The sequence below is a fragment of the Amblyomma mixtum genome, chromosome 7 (genome assembly GCF_055824585.1).
Source record: "Amblyomma mixtum isolate Tamu chromosome 7, ASM5582458v1, whole genome shotgun sequence".
NCBI lineage: Eukaryota > Metazoa > Arthropoda > Arachnida > Ixodida > Ixodidae > Amblyomma > Amblyomma mixtum.
The window spans coordinates 35,516,474-35,533,302 of NC_143018.1; positions in this window are offsets into that span (position 1 = coordinate 35,516,474).

The following is a 16,829-nucleotide window of genomic DNA, read 5'->3' on the forward strand; positions in this document are numbered from 1 at the left end:
TCAGCTCCGCGAAATGGCTCGGCGACTCGCGTAGTGTTGCTTTCGCAACAAGACTGCATGCCAGCGCGCTCTATGAGCAGATGCACAGCAAAGAACGAGGGGGCGTCGGACATCAGCCTCACTCATCTCGAAACCGCCGCGGTGGCTTAGCGGTTATGGTACTCGGCTGCTGACCCAAAAGACGCGGGTTCGATCCCGGCCGCGGCGGCTGGAATTTCTTTGGAGGAGAAATTCTAGAGGCCCGTGTACTGTGCGATGTCAGTGCACGTTAAAGAACCCCAGGTGGTCGAAATTTCCGGAGCCCTCCACTACGGCGTCTCTCATAGCCTTAGTCGCTTTGGGACGTTAAACCCCATAAACTAAACTAAACTAAACTCATCTCGATGATCTGATGCCCACCTTATCGCTGGCATCACCGAAGCCACGCTGCTACCATCACTGGTCACCAGAGGCGTTTGCAATGCTTCAAGCAAGGGTTTATTGTTTGCCCAGATCGTGCAGGAAAGCTTACCAGGAATGCCACTATTTTCAGTCTGCGTGATCGCCGTAGTTTGCGCTTTACTTCGCGGCGAGTTTGTCAAGTGCGGTTGAAATTTCGCTTGGCTCCAGGGAACGCGTGAAAAAAAAAGAATAGCACGCATGTATGGCTGCGTTGTCTTTGTGATATAAATACATGCTCAAAATATAACCGATCGAGGACGACTCAAGGAGAGACAACCTTATTTTCTACGGGGATTTGTTTCTTTGTTTTCTGAAGTGTAAGAATGCCAGTCTGTGCTGAAGAAAGTGGTCTTCAATTACCTCACTTGCTGTGCCGTTGAGCATTCATATCATAAAGTCAACGGAGCCAACATATGCATGTTTTTCTTTAATACCGCACTCGCGAAACTGATGCAGAAGTGTTTATACTTTATAGCGCAACCAACTCGCCATCGAGTGAAGCGCGAGCCATGGCGGTCCCGCAGACTGAAAATAGTCGTATTCCTGAGGACGCGAAAAGCGCACGCCGCCTAAGGCCAGTTTATCTGCAGATGCGGGCAAACAATAAATCCTTGCTTGAAGCATTGCAAACGCCCCTGGCGAGCAGTGGTGGTAGCGGCGCGGCTTCGCTCGACCCGGCGATAAGGAGAGCATCAGATCATCGAGATGGGAGAGCCGGATGTGCCGACCACCTTTCTTCGCTCTCTGCTGAGCTTCTGCTGATAGAGCGCGCTGGCATGCAGTTTGGCCATTTCGGCCACCGCTCGCGTGCTCCGTTTTACTTTTGGTGCACGTGTACGTTAGCGGCATCCGGGGCCTGCGCCTTCAAATCCCACTGCTCTGTGAGCCTGGAACAGGCGCTTTTCAGATAGCGTACGTGCAAACACATGCTGCGTAGCTGCGGGCTGAACTTGTAATTTTGTAACTGCGCAGCAGCATTGGGACAGGGTTTCACTTGGCCGATGTTGCAGTTACTACGGTGGGTACAGGTCACCAGCCACCGAGGGTTGGAGCTTCGGGCGACCCGAAACCGTCACCACACGTATACAATAGGGCACCGCTACGGAACACGTAACCTTCGCAGGGAGGAGAGCGACTCGCACCAAAGACACAGGCTTCCAAGTACACAGAGGAGACGCGTATTCACGTCCCGTCCCGAACGCTCCGAGCATACCAGCATGTTCCAATCACACAGTCACTGAATTCTAAACGTACTGCGATGGACACGCAGTTCAGTCGACTGTTTCAAACGGAGTACTTACTCGTGCTTTCGTATACTTCCCTCGTAATTCGTCCTATGCACCGCGCAGCAATCCATACTTGACGCAGGCAGGCACCGTTAGCGCCTGGTGGGAAATGACGCAGTGTTTTCGGGTCGTGCACATCATACACAGCACTCCGCAACCAAGCTGCTTCTTTTCCTCTCGCTGTTACTGCATCCGTAGGCAAAGCAGTGCTGCCCAAATGGCTGCTTGCACAAAGCCCGCTTGTTGCGCATGGCGCAAAAGGCACTGCATAGCGTTTTGGCAGCCCGACGAAAGATGGCGCCTGATGCCTGGGTTTGAAAGTACGCGCCAAATGGTCTCGGTGCGAGAGTATCGTGATCATCATCATCAGCCTGACCACGCCCACTGCAGTGCAAAGGCCTCTCCCATGCCTCTCCAATTAACCCGGTCCTTCGCCATTTGCGGCCACCGTATTCCCCCCGCAAACTTCTTAATCTCATCCGCCCACCTAACTTTCTGCCGCGCCCTGCTACGCTTGCCTTCTACCAGTTTTCGCTGATTAATACGCTAAGCCGGCAAGCTCAGCTCCAGACATCTTAAGTGGAAAGGGAAAGACGTACCGCCTTTGCCAAAAGTAACTGGACTACGGGGCTTGTTTCTTAGCCTTGTGGTGGAGCATTTATGGTAACCCTTGGCCTCTAATCTGTGCAAACTATAGGTAAGGAGAAGCCGTGTCCCCAACGTTCGAGACCGTCACACTCTAAACAGAAAGGGGTAAAAAGGGAGTAAAGATGTCCTTTAGCCCTTGCAAAAAGGGCGTGCTGTACAGGACAGCCTACTCCCTCTTCAGTTAAACCCGTTGCCCTGTCACTTTGAGCAAAGTCGATACATCAAAAAGGCCGAAGTTGACCCTTTTTTTCCGCGGTTTTCTTCCTGCCGATGATGAACAAAAGAAATATACGCGACAAAAAGTAAAAGTTTACGTACCTGTTAACCTACTAGGTGCTCAAGCCAGATCCCAGCTAGACCAGGACGTAAAGAAATGAAATTACAACGAAGATGAGACATCCCAAGAGCCCGCAATGATTTCTTCACCAGCTGGATGAAGAAAAAAGGAACGGAGGCAGACGCGAAGACAGAACCATACGCGACTATGGAAGACGAAGCATCTGGTGAAGGAATGCATTGAAAAATGCGGCGAGGAAATCAAAGCAAGATGAATGGGCTGGACGGGGTCCAGAACCCGGGTTCTAGGGCTCATCTCTGGAGCTCTGGCGCGTATTTTGGCTTTGGCCTCGGCTTCGGCTCCAACCGCGACGAAAGGGCCTTGGCCGTGGCACATAACGTCGATGGCGCCTGCAGAAAACGATTGCGACGAGAAGCAAGGAAACAGGTGAAAAAGCAAACAGACGCACCGAAACGCATGAAAAGCGGCGGAGTAATAAGGAAAAAAAATGGGGGGCGAAGGAAAAAGTGATGGCGGGCGACCGCGCTCGAGTTTTTTTTTTTTCTCCACCATCGATCAAGCAGCTACGAACGGGTGCCCCCGAGGAGTGCTTCTTCTGCGAAATGAAGGAAAGCAGACTCGCAGAAGAGAGAGGGGGGGGGGGGGGGGGGGGAAGCGCTAGACGGATGATTGAATCCGCTCCTTGTACGCCGCCAACCAAAAAAACACCTGCTGTTTTTCTTTTCTTTGTCTTCCTTGCTTTCTTTTTCATTTCTTCTTCTGCTTCTCTATCTGGCTTTCTTCCTCTATCATTTTCGTGCTTCTTAATTTCTCTGTTTGCCTTTCATTCACTGTTTTCTTTTTCTCTTTTCTTACATCCTTTCCTATCTTCGTCCCTTCCTTTTTTTTCATTGTTTGCTTTTCTCCATCAATCTTTCTTTTACACGTTCTTTCTTCAACGTTTTCCTCCTTTCTGTTCGTGTTTCCCCCCTTATTTTCTTTCATTCTATCTCCTTCTGCTCCTATCGCTCTTTTCCACTTTCTTTATTTCCTTCCAAGGCTTTCTTTTCGCTTTCCACCTCAGCTCAACGGAGCCGTATACCACAATGTAAATCGATTCCAGGTGATCAGACATCTGTCGGAATGTATTGCCCCGGAGGTTTGCAAAATTTATGTTTAGTCGCGTTGTGTTGTGCCGATTTCGTTTTCGATTTTAGGTATCACTTACTCTGTCGCAACGGTTTTGCAACGCTAGTTGAAGCGCTGTGTTACCCGGCGCCTTTTGTGGGCGATCCAGCCCATTGCCGACATACGTAGATTGAAACCGTTCCTCGAATTTGAAATAGAATGCGCCGAGAAACTAGCAGCCTTGTGCTTAGCGCTATACACTCTTACATAATGCACGTGCCAGTTCACGTATGCTCGCCGTCTGCACTGCGTACAATGCATAAAAATACACACAAAGTTGCAGAAAAAAAAGGATTCTTATGCCCCTGTCAGACTAGCAAATTGAATATCATTCTCATCGAATGACATTGGCTCCTAATGTCATTAATCGGCTGCTACGCGGGAACATTTAATGCCATTAGGTTCGAATGTCATTCGCCGTCGAATGAGTTTGGGGAACTCATTCGCATTCGATCTCGAACCGAATGCCTCCTCTGGACACCAGATATGCAGCAGAAACAAGCGACGCGAAAATACAATGAGCTCACTGCCAAAGTTAGAAATTGTAGTTATTTAATCCTGCTAAAAAAAATGTTAATTTTGGTGTGAACCTGTTCACACTAGAGACTCTTGTGGATAGCTATCACTCTCGGTCTCAGCAGCAGTCAACGCAAGCGGTGAGCGTGAAGCAGGGCCTTTCCCGCGACCGTCGATCATTTTGGGTTGTGTGTTTCTTGCCAGTTGACGTTCCATGTTCGTTTAGCTCGGAAGTACTTAAAGATGTAGCTTAGCAGTTGACCTTTTGGAATTCATTTCCACGCTCCGCGCTTCTGCGCGCGCCGCCGTGTCAGCCATTTCGTTTGTTTACATTCATCGAGCACGTGGTTCACTTTGTACTTGACTTGGCTTCTGATGGCTGGAGTGCTGCAGAATGGCCGGAAATGATATTTTAAGCTTATAATATTGCAAAGAAATGTTCTCACCCGCTCTTGAAACACTACACAACAATTTCAAACACCTTTATGCGCGCTGATGTCTTTCAATTGCACTATTTTTTTTTTCACTGATTACCACTGCCATCATTTTTGAACGACATTATTTTTTACCGTGTAGCACCAAGAGAGACCGAATGACATTCGACGGTTTGAATGCCATTCGGTTCGAATGACATTAAATCTGCTAGTCTGACAGGGGTATTACACAACTTCGACGAAGATGCTTGGAAATATTACGGTATTTGTTTTATGCCGACTGCTATTTTCTGATGCACTATATTGCATACGCAATCATCATACAGGCAGTGAAGGCATATACGACTTAAATTGCCGTCGTTTTAAAGGGACGCTAAACCCTGAAGACAAATTTTAGAAGTTGGCCTCTACAGGGTACCGCGTTCTAATCACAAACAGACCGACGACGGAGCTTTTATAAGCCTTAGAAAAAACTAAAAAAAACTAAGAAAAAACTAAAAACAGGTGCCGTCTTCACCAGTGCACTTCGTAAGCAAAATGAGAGAGCCCACAGTAACTGATTTGAGGATCTCGGAGGCCACGCTATACCACCATTTACTTCAAAACGGTGGCAACTCATCCTCTTTTGGTAATGGTGTCGTGAGTTTGAGTCGACTGACGGGAAGATTTCTAAATTTAATTTTCTCGCCTACGAATACGTCTCTTGCTACTGGACAAGCGTCAACATCGCCAGATAGGGCCTGAGAATTGTTTTTTGCTAAAAACAATAATTGGATAGAGTGTTCCTCATTGTCCTGTAGCCTCAACTCGCGCAGTTCGAACCTTTTGTTCGCAAAGCGCTCGCGGCAGACTCGTGAATAAGGCGTTCGCTTTTCATGTGAACTGCATATTCAGAGCAAACATTTTTTCCTTGCCTCTTCGTTCCACTTCCAATGCACCTTCGCAGCGTTCTTTTCTCTTTTTTTTTAGCGCTGCGCTCGAATGTGTGGTGATGTGTAGTGGCGAGGAATGTACTCAGCACCCCTACGCCCCCCCCCCCCACACACACACACATACGTGATAGCCCTTCTATGTTGACAGTCGTTTCCTGCAAGAGCAACCACCGGGAGGCCGACGAAATGAGATCCGCTGCAATTGTCTTTCGTACACCGTCGGCAATATTAACTCGAGAAAGCTTGCAGCGGAAGGACAGCCGTACAGGTACCCTGCGCTAGCTGCGTACACACTGTCTTCTCCTTTACACAGCTGCCGCCAGCAAGCGATGGCACGTCTGTATGACGTGCTTTCGCATATTATGCCTAAACCACGCTCTTACCGGCAGGAAAACAAAAGTGTCTCCAAGGGCCCCGAAACAGGAGAAGGGGGGGGGGGGGGTGCAACCACACAAGCGGTGCGGTTGCCCCCCCCCCCCCCCCCATAATATTTGTCCAGAGGGAGCAGACCCCTCCCCACCCCCTCCCACCCGGCCTCCAACTGCTTGAAATAAGATCAGGTTTCAGACAAACACATCAATTTTAAAAGACGTTATTAATGTTAAGCATAGTGGAGCTGAGCTAGTTGGTTTCATAGCCAGTCGTTAAGCATTTAATTTGAGGAACCTCAACCAATCGTGTTCCAACAGAAGTCGTTGATTCACTGGCCCCTGTTCACGAGCATGATTAGTAGAAGTGAAACAGAGTACGAGCAATTTTTTTTTTAAGGCAGTCGAATTCTCCTCGTATCTACATCTTTATAAAGCTGTCCATTTCAATTTTAGTTTTATATGAATAAATAGTTTTTCAACGGTGAAATATAAAAATATAAACAAAAACTAAACGGAAATGTATATTTAAATAAAACATGGCATAAAGAAATAAACAAACAAACACAAAGTACTGAAACACCCGCAACAACCCATTTGAAAAAAAAAAGTTCCGGAGTCCCCGAGTGTCTCCTTACTTGGCGGACACAACGTCGGTCCTACTTCCAGTTGCCGATCGAATCGACTAGGCAAACCTCTTTGCCTCGCGCTTGTTAGCAGGTACAGGGGAATTTGATTAATCCCGCGGTAGGGGTCGTGAAATCAAGCCCAGCACATGAAAACTTTATCGGCGCTTTCTCGAGATATGATCAATCACCAGTTGCCGCAGGCCGAACCTCTGGAGCTGTAAGAGCCCTTTAAGTTCGTCGACCAGTTTTGGATGGATTCAGATACATTTGTCAAAAATACCGGCATCCTGAAAATGTGATTACGGATGATACGTACAACACTCATGTACATAAGCATGTTCTCTAATTGTATTTACCTATTTCTACTCCAATCCCCACGCCGTGATTTTAGCCGACTTCAGGCGCAAACGTAGTTATCAATGCGATGACGGCTGCAAGGAACTCATTGGGTGCATGCTAGTACAGCAGAAGCTGCAAGAAATTGACTGGAGAGCGGCTCTGTTGGAAACAATTAAAAGGGGCACATTTATGTGTCCCTTCTAATTTTTGTATTTTTTTTTTTTTGGCCATGCCACAGCATTAGTAGCTGTTTATGTCTTTACCGGAACTGACACCCCTCCGGTCTGGTGATGTCACTTACTTTCAGCCATTGGAAATGCTTCCTTCTGGTGACGTAATTTACCTCCAGCCAAAGGGCAAATATTATGATCGATGGGACATTTTGATCGCATTGGGGCATGATACATGGAAAGCACTTAAAAGTTAACACAGTAACAATATTGTCACGGCTCAAAGTAGTAGTAGTAGTAGAAAACTTTTATTTAGATCTTTTAAGAGATTCGCGGATTCGAAGCCTCCGTCGTCTTTCGTGGCGCCGGCGACTTGAGGCTTCTCTTCAGCAAGGTTCGGCCCCTAGTCCAGGGCTCCACTGAGTCGCGCTGCATCAGAAGCGTGCCGCACTAAGGCCCTTTGGGCCGCGAGCTCGCTGCTGGTGAGCCGGCTCTCCCATTGCTCCGCACTCGGGAATTCGTGTTGGTGGAATGCTTTATTTCGTTCCCACTCCCATGTGATGCGGTATAGTGTGGGTGTGTCGCCGCACCAGGGGCAGTTTGCTCTGTATTGTGTTGGTGACATCTTGTTATAGATGTACAAGTTGGGGAAGGAGTTTGTTTGTAGCCTACGCCAGCCGACTGCTTCCTCCCTCGTGAGGGCTTTGTGTGGTGGTGGGTACTTGAATCTAGTCCCCCTGTATAGTTGTAATGTCTCTGTGTATCCCCCCTCGCATGCTAGTAGCTGAAGCTCCAGAACATCTGACATGCCTGCTCGGTATGTAAGCCCTCGAGCTAGGCTGTCTGCTGTTTCGTTCCCCGCTACGCCTGCGTGGCCTGGGACCCAGATTATGTGTTGTATGGATAATGGGTGTCTCAAAGAGCCATGCAGGCAGACGTAGGGGTGAACTCAAGAATGGGGCCTTTTTTTAATCACTGTGCCACGTCTAGCCCGAGCGCTCTTCACGTGCTAATGGCCGCTGCGTCATCGTACCGGCTTAGCGCGTGGCAATATATTATAATAATCTGAATTTAATGGTCTACAAGGTTAGCTTCGTGTTCAACCCTGCCAGTATCTTAGCCCCACAGACCTTAACCCCTTTCACCCTTCCACACACACACACTATTCAACTCTGGCTTATATCGTTTAGTGCTATGTCGCGTGATAGACCCACATCCGCTCAGGGGGTCATAACTTCCAGAAGCGAAACACACAGAAGAGCAGAACTTCCACACACACTGAGTTTCCGGCTAGAGTTGAAGAACTTCCGCTGCTTCTACGCACAGAGCGACCCGGGGCAGTCGGGGCGCCAAACGCAGTGTCTATCAGGCGACCCTGCTCATAAACCTCGCGATGTTTTGAGAGGGTGGCAAGACCTTGCGCAGAAGAACATCGGCGGCTAGAGGAGCGGCAGACCCATGCTATACAGAGCGGCAGGCAAGCGGTCAGCTGCGGCAGCAGCAGCAGCGGTGCCGAAAAAAGGAGGCCATATAATCGGAGACCGCTCATGCATATCGCAGCCGCGCGCGCCTGACAGCCACGGACGCTTTCGCCCTTTCATCGCTGCATGCGGGATCTGTCTCAGTCCAGAGGGCTCTTCTTTCTTTCTTCCTCTCCTTCTGGCCCTCACTCCTTTCGTTCTGTTCTGTTTCTGCAAGGCAAGTCTTATCTTTTTTCTTTCTGGCAAGCCAGTTGAGTGTCTGTGCTGCGGTCCATTCCTAATTCATCGAGGACTGGCGCGGCGGGCCAAAGCAAACAACTGGCCCAACGTCCCTGTAGGCAAGCGTATGAGGTTCGCCGAAGCGTGGACGACGAAAACAACGGCTCTTCCTCCTGAACATACACACCCAGACCCTGTTTTTCCGCATACAACTCCGCCGCGAGTTCGAGCTCCTGCAGGACCGCTCCTCCTTCCAAGGGTGTCGTAGACGTGTTTGCCGCGCCACCCTGGTCTGTGTCTTGCTCGGGTGTAGCAAGTACCATGGTGTGTGTGGGGGGTGAAGAAAAGAACAGGGGGTGGGGGAGGGAAGACAGAAGTTAAGTGTTGTCCCTGAATGCAGGCTGAAAGTCTTCTTTATATAGTTCAAGAAAGGCGCTGGAGTACAAGAATTGTGCGCAGTGGCCGCTCGCGCGCACTTATTTTCGGACAATGCTTGGACATTAGCGCGCGAGCGGCGTGAACTTGATTACTTTTGTATTTTGTAAATAGTGCACAAAGCTCTTCCCTGTCCTTTCTTGCTGTCGCTCCCCTCTATACTTCTCCTCACTATCCTCTCCCTTTTCCTTTCATTTCCGCCGGCTGCAGCTCGGGTGCTTAAGATATTAGATAGCCATTGCCGCGGCTGGCAACATTCTTTTGCTTTTTTGTTTTGGGTCAGATGGGTCACTAGGAAGACTTTTTCCGTTCTCCCCAGCTGCCTTGGTTTAGTGAGCTAGCTTGTGTAGTCAGCTTAAGTATCCCTGAAAAAAATACAAAAAAAAAACAACACGTAATTGACAGAACACATTTGGGCAATGCAGCCCTCTTACCCTTTTATTGGTCCTCTCAGAAAAGGTAAAAAAAAAAGAAGGTAAAAAAAGAGAGAGGGTGCCCGGACCAGCAAAACTTTGCCTGGCCTAACGCCAATTCACGATAAATGAGAAAAGTAAATGTTCCGAAGAACATAAAAAAAATAAAGAGAAAAACAGAGCAGTAAAAAAAAACTCAAAAGAAGACGAAACAAAATACACAGTAGAATTTACAGTCAGAGGCAGACAGCCAAAGCACAGCGTGCAGTCCGCGGAATAAATAAAAAACAACGGGAAAACCGAAGTCAGTACAGTTATGGTCACAGTAACCGTCAAAACAAAGCACTGAGTGCCGGCCACAACGAAAATCAGAAAAGTAAAAACATAATCAAAGTAAAAACATAATCAAAACAAAACAAGACGAAACCAAAGTCATAGTCACACAGTCAAGGACACAGCCACAGACACACAGTCAAAGCACAGTATATAGGCCACTACGAAAGCGCCTATGCCCAACAAAGAAGCACGGGGCTCTCCCCTGCGCGGAGCTTGGGGAATGTTGTTTAAGGCTTGTTCTATAGTTTCATGAAACGTATTTTGCATCCTGTGGTTTTAAGTATGCCAGAAGAACTCCGCGAAGAACTCCGTGGAAAGATGCTCTGAAGCCGCCATCGGATACGCTGTCTCGCAAAAGCTAGAGAGGTGATGCGCATACTGTTGGCAGAGATGTCTGTGGTTAGTAGTGGGGCTATCAGAGTAGTCGGGTGTAGATGGGGACGGGAGCAAGGAGGTAGATATGATACGCATGCACATGTCTTAACCTGCATGCATTAAGGAGTTCAGATCATTAACGACGAGATCACCCGGGCAAAGATGGCTTCCATGCATTGTGTAAGTAAACATAAAAAAAATGAAAATGAAAACCGTCCACAACAATTAATGAACTTGATGAGAACACCTACCAGCCTAACTATTCTCTTTCCTGCTATACCTTCTTTCTTTTCCTCTTTCTTTTAATTATTTCCTTTTTTTCCGCATTGCCCTTTTGTGTTCTTCCTTTCCTGCTTTCTTCGTACTTTTTCCACTGTTCTTCCTTCCTTCCATGCTTTTTTTCCTTCCTCTGTATTCTTCATTTTCCTTCCATGTTTCTATCATATTTAATGCGTGTGTTCATAAATAAGTTAGATGCGAGCAAACAATACGAAACAAGATTAGTTCGTCAGCGCGTGCAAGTGACTCTGGCCTACGGCCCTGTTTCCTAATTCCCCCTAACCAACCAGCCGAAGCGAGACCCCTTGCGCAGTCGGCTTTCGCCTTTCATAAGCAGCTTGCAGACCTCTCGAGGCTTATAAATAGCGTGTGCTGTGGTCATGCAGACTGGAACAACGAAAAGTATTGCAAAAGCGCTAAGCTCCGAAAACGGCAGCGGGTTCTCAGTAGGGGTTACGAGACGGAAAAACTGCCAAAATTCAGCGTGCATGGCGACTACACAGCTGATCGCTTAATATATATATATATATATATATATATATATATATATATATATATATATATATATATATATATATATATATATATATATATATATATATATATATATATATCCGGGCCTGACGTCAACTAATCAATCAAAAATGGTTTGCTAAGAGGTCGGCTCAGACTTGGAACTCCCGTAGTGTCCCAGTGGCAGTGGCGTCAGCGATATGTTCCATGATGTAACCGAAAATCCCAGACCCAATAATTCCTATTTTTGTCCTCTTTCTCATACAGCTCTTTGGGAAGTCAATCGATTTAGAAAAAAGCGAAAAATTTCTTGCTAAGACTCCTCGAAACCCATGAGGACTCCCCTTTTTGCTAAATTTGACTTCTAAAATACCCTGAAGGGAAAACGTCCCCAATTAAACGTCAGTGCGTGGCGCGGAGTACTGCTGGTGCGAGTTATAAGCGGCGGGTGCGGTACCCAGCAGTGGAAAGCGCACTTTCTTTCTTTCTCTTTTTTTATTAGCACCAGCGACCTACACTTTCTCTGCTAAGGAGGAGTATAGGAGGAAGAGGATGCTTTCACGGAGTCCCGCAGATCGTCGGCTCCAGGGGAAGTGACCGGAGGCACTTAGCGTCCGAGCTCCGTGGACGGGCGTTGACTAACGACGCCTCCGAGCTCCGATCGCGTGCGTACCGCGGACTGTGCGTGGGCCATAGGTGGCTGGGACGTGGGCGTGCGTGACGTGCAGCGGCCGAATGCACTTGGCTGCAGCACCACACAATAGGCCTTGAGGTTCCAGTGGCACTAACAGGCTCGACAGTCGTCATCATCATCACCAACCCAGTTGAGACCACTGAATAGCAAATACTTCTCCCTGTGACCTTCACGTTAATTCCCTATAGGTTATAGTCACTCCACTTGTCTCTATCTATAGGTCATCCTTGTTTACGTTCTTCTTGGTGCAAACTCAGATATATACTCTAACAGACCCCATGTTGCCGGTTCTTTGCACCATCACCATCATGCTCATTCACTGCCAGCGTCAATATGCAAAGCGAACTAAACAACTGAAGCGCGAACAGCGAGACAGATGTTAGTTATAGACTCAAAACCTGTTCTAATTATAAACTGATTACTAGTGCGGTTGATTTTCGGTTTGAAGAAACGAATTATGTTCTTTTTTTGAAAATCTTACTGCTCCCTATTTGTTCTCCTCTCTAGCAGGTACTGTTTTTGTGTTTGCATTTCTGATTTCCTCATCTCGTTTCCTTCTGCGCTACCCGGTAGCCCATTTATTTCAAGCTAAATTATCCTCAACTCACGTTCGTTCTCTTAATACACGCTGGTTCCATGGACTCTCTTTTATGTTACACCAGTCATTTTATTTTCTATCACTTGATCGTTGACTGTTACACGGGACTGCTTTGATCGTTTACTTGGCCTGTAATATTTGTAATGTAGCTGTAATATTCCCGGGAACTTGTAACACCGAATACCGGACAAACGGGACACAACGCAGAACTATGCCTACTGTTTTACTTCAGCCTCTTCATGAAGTGAAAATGATGCCTTGGTCAGAATTGATACGCGGAACTTATTTTGGAATATCTATTGCACCCGTTCATACATTGAGGAACTTTATAAGAGGAATTTAATAAGTAAAAAGTATAACATTCGCATGAAGACGTTGAAGTAGAGTGATTAGGGTTAATTTAGACCACTAGGAGTTCTTTAACGTGCAACCGAACCTTAGTACACAGGTCTTTTGTCACTTCTAGTCTATCGTTATGAGAACCTGACTATCGAGCAAACGAACTTTCGCTTATTAATACAACGAAGCCACTGCGGCGTGTAAGCGAAGCTTCAAATAATAGGCTAGTATAGAGAGCAATAAAATCACAACCAAGAAGGATGTCATTCTGGGAGGCACGATTGCAAGACTGCTAATCGCATATTTACAGGAGATATCGAGAGTATTGAATTGGGTAGAGTTGTGGATCACAATTAATCCGGAATACCTTAGTAATCTCTGATAAGCTTCGTGCATTGTCTTGTTGAGTAACTGAGGGGATTAAATGAATAGTAACATTGAGGACCTCGGCAGGTAAAGCAGAACGATGGGCCTAAAGATTAACAAGGAGATAACTAAAGTATAATGTTCAATAGTCTCGGAAGGGCACAACAGTTAATGATAGGCAGTGAGGCTATGAAAATGGTAAGGGAATAAACCCATTTGCGGAACATAGTCACCAGCAGATGCAGACCACGACAGTGAGATAACTAGAAATATACAAATGGGGTGGAGTGCATTTGGGAGGTACTCTCTGGTCCAAAATAGCAGCTTACGAGTATCCTCAAAACAAAAGTATATAACTGATGTATCTAGCCAGTACACACATATGGGGCAAACTTGGAAACTAACGGAAATGCCTCAACTTATTTGGGAACAGCATATGGCGACCTATGGAAAGGTGTCGACAAGAAGAAAACACACAGAGTCAGGAAAGAAAGACATGTTAATGATGTCCTATAGCTGTATAGCTGAAATCAAAGAGTGGAGACGGACACGGGCAGTACATCAAATACGAAAGAGAAGATGACCACTGCTCTCTTAAAGGACACCTCCGGGTTTGTTTTTATATACTTTGAGTTTATAATCACATTCGCGCTTTTAGGCGCGTGGCGTCGGTGTCAACCTGCAAAAACCTGCTTTCGCACAATCTTCTGCGGATAGAAATGCTCAACCGCCAGCAATTTTTTTCTTTAACCCCGAAAATTCTTAGAAAGCTGCGCGACTTTCCCTTGTAGTTGTACGGCGGCTCTCAGGATGACGCTAATGACTAATTTCCCCCTTGTTTGTTATCATACGTACCTAAATTCACAGGCTTGACTCACAGCCCATCACGTGCTACAAATAGACATGGAGCGGCCTGGGTTTATTTGCGGATAGCCACGTGCATGGCCTCACTAGTGGGCTTTCCTTTGCTTGCCACCAATGTTGTACCAAAGCCAATGCACGCGATGCATGTAACGTTATCTGTTTGGCCTTGAGAAGTTAAGTACGTGACACAGCATCGTGATACAGGATCGTGACACAGCAGTGAAATAAAAAGACTGAATTATATTGCGAGTATGATGGCAGTGCTATTTCAATGAAAAGAAACGAGAAAACATACCGTGTTCCAACACTGTTATAGGCAATTATGTTGTTTAACGAGCAGTAAACATCCTTCTTCGCGTAAATACCAAAGATCTCATTCGAGCCCGTCACCAACTATAGAAACGCTAACGAGCATATTTTGCGAGTGTTTCCGTTCCAATGCACCCTGAGATATACCGTCGGTGTGTGCGATTAAGTTCGGGTGTGAGTTTAGCTTCGCGTTGGATACCTCCTGTAAGTCAACAAAAAGTAGTTTTGCTAAAGCAGGTGTACGGGCTTGCTGGCGGTTCGTGGTCGTCATGGTAGTTTCATTTCATTTCATTTATTTCATTTATATTTCCCTTAAAGGCCCGAGGGCATTACATAAGGGGGGAGCAAACTCAAGATTTGTACCAACATGACAAGAACACTGCAAAGAAAGAAAAAAAAGTAACAGTGAAAAGGAATAGAAATGTACAGCAGGTAAGGGGCGACGAAAAGGTTATACAATATGTAACAAGTAAAAAAAAAATTAACACATGAGTAAACAAAGGCTAAGGAATGAAAAAAAGCAAGGACACTTGTCTGTATCAAGCACAGCATATAATTGAAAAGATTGCTCTCACGAAAAATGGTCCTTTAGTATTTCACGGAATGATTTGCGATTAGTGCATGATACAATGGTGTTTGGCAGGGCATTCCATAGAGCTACTGCGTGCGGGAAAAAAGAAGAACTGAGTGCTAACGTGCGACAGTTGATGCGAGCGATGCTATGATTAATGGTTCAAGCGGCTAGACGTCCTATGGGGGGGTTCTAGTTTTGCGTGGCGTGAGCGCGGATGATAACAGAAATGATGCAGAAGACAGAGGCGAGATATAATGCAGCGTGACACGAGCGATGGAATGGAGACGGACTGTTTCAGTGCAGTGATGCTGGTTTTTCTTGAATAGGAAGATGTTATAAAGCGGATGGCGCGGTTTTGTACGGCTTCGAGGTCGGCGGCGAGATAAGCTTGAGATGGATGCCAAATGGATGACGCATATTCTAATTTCGGGCGAATGAATGTCATGTATGCTAGTTTCTTTATTTCAGGGGATGCGGCCTTCAAGTTACGTCGTAAGTAGCCGAGTGTGCGTGAGGCTTCTGCGCAAATCTTTTGAATGTGGGTTACCCACATTCATGAGGAAACAGCGCTCTTCGTCCATGTATTTCCTGCGCTGTTTCGCCGGACTAACAGAGCATTATGTAAGCCTATAGCCGTGGCCTGATCGTAATATCTACGACGACCTGGATTAAAGAGCACAATTATCGGGTATTTTCATGTTTACTAAGTTAAGCTTGCCTCGGCTGACAAGAATGGCTCATGAGTAGCTCACTCAATACATTTGCCAACAGATAAGATGAGCTGCGAAATATAGGATAAGATTAATTGTGCATCATGCTTTAATAACGGGGTCCGAAAGGCCCCTGATGCAGAACGCCTGTACATTGGAATGGTCGCTACGTCACCGCAATATTTTATTGCATGTACTATTCATTCCATAGTGACAGAGTGAGTTTTTAAAGGAATAGTGCGCACAGACGATGAACGAAGGAAGGATTCAGCACCAGCGCTAACCCACTACTGATTCCTAACATTAAATATGCTCTGGACTAAAGAAAAATGAAAAAAAAAAAAAACTCCGCAGTAGAAAACCTATATATGGCAAGACTTACTCACGATGGTAATAATAATGGTACTATTGTCGTCTTCGTGATTGCTCTTGCGACCTCTGTTGTTGTTGTTGGTGGTGGTTTTGTTGTTGTTGTTGTTGTCTTCATGTTGTTGTTGCAACTGTTCTTGTTTATGTTGCTGTTACTGTCATTTTTGACACATCTAATGACGAATTCACGAACGGGAAGATGGGACAGCAATCGCCAGTCACTATTGACTGATAAGTAAGTAGATGTTATCTCTGACAGAAAAAAGGCGACTGAAGCTATAGGTTGATACAGGCGGGCATAAAATCCAATTTTTTTTCCCTTCGCCACCTATAACAGAAGTGCACAGTCATGCTTGTGATAAGGATTGCCAAGGATACCAAGACATTTTTAGGGCAGGACCTGACTGCATCAGTAGTGACAGGGAACTGCTAGGTCACAGAACTGCGCCACAATATTATAATTCTTACCTTAACTAACATTTAAGTGTCGTCATGGTGAAGCAATCACCGGCATAATTCATCATCATCAGCCTGACTACGCCCACTGCAGGGCAAATGCCTCTCCCATGTCTCTCCAATTAACCCTGTCCTTTGCCACTTGCGGCCACCGTATCCCCGCAAACTTCTTAATCTCATCCGCCCACCTAACTTTCTGCCGCCCACTGCTTCACTTCTATTCCCAGTGCAATCCAGTCTATTACTCTTAAGGACCATAATTACGCGAGTC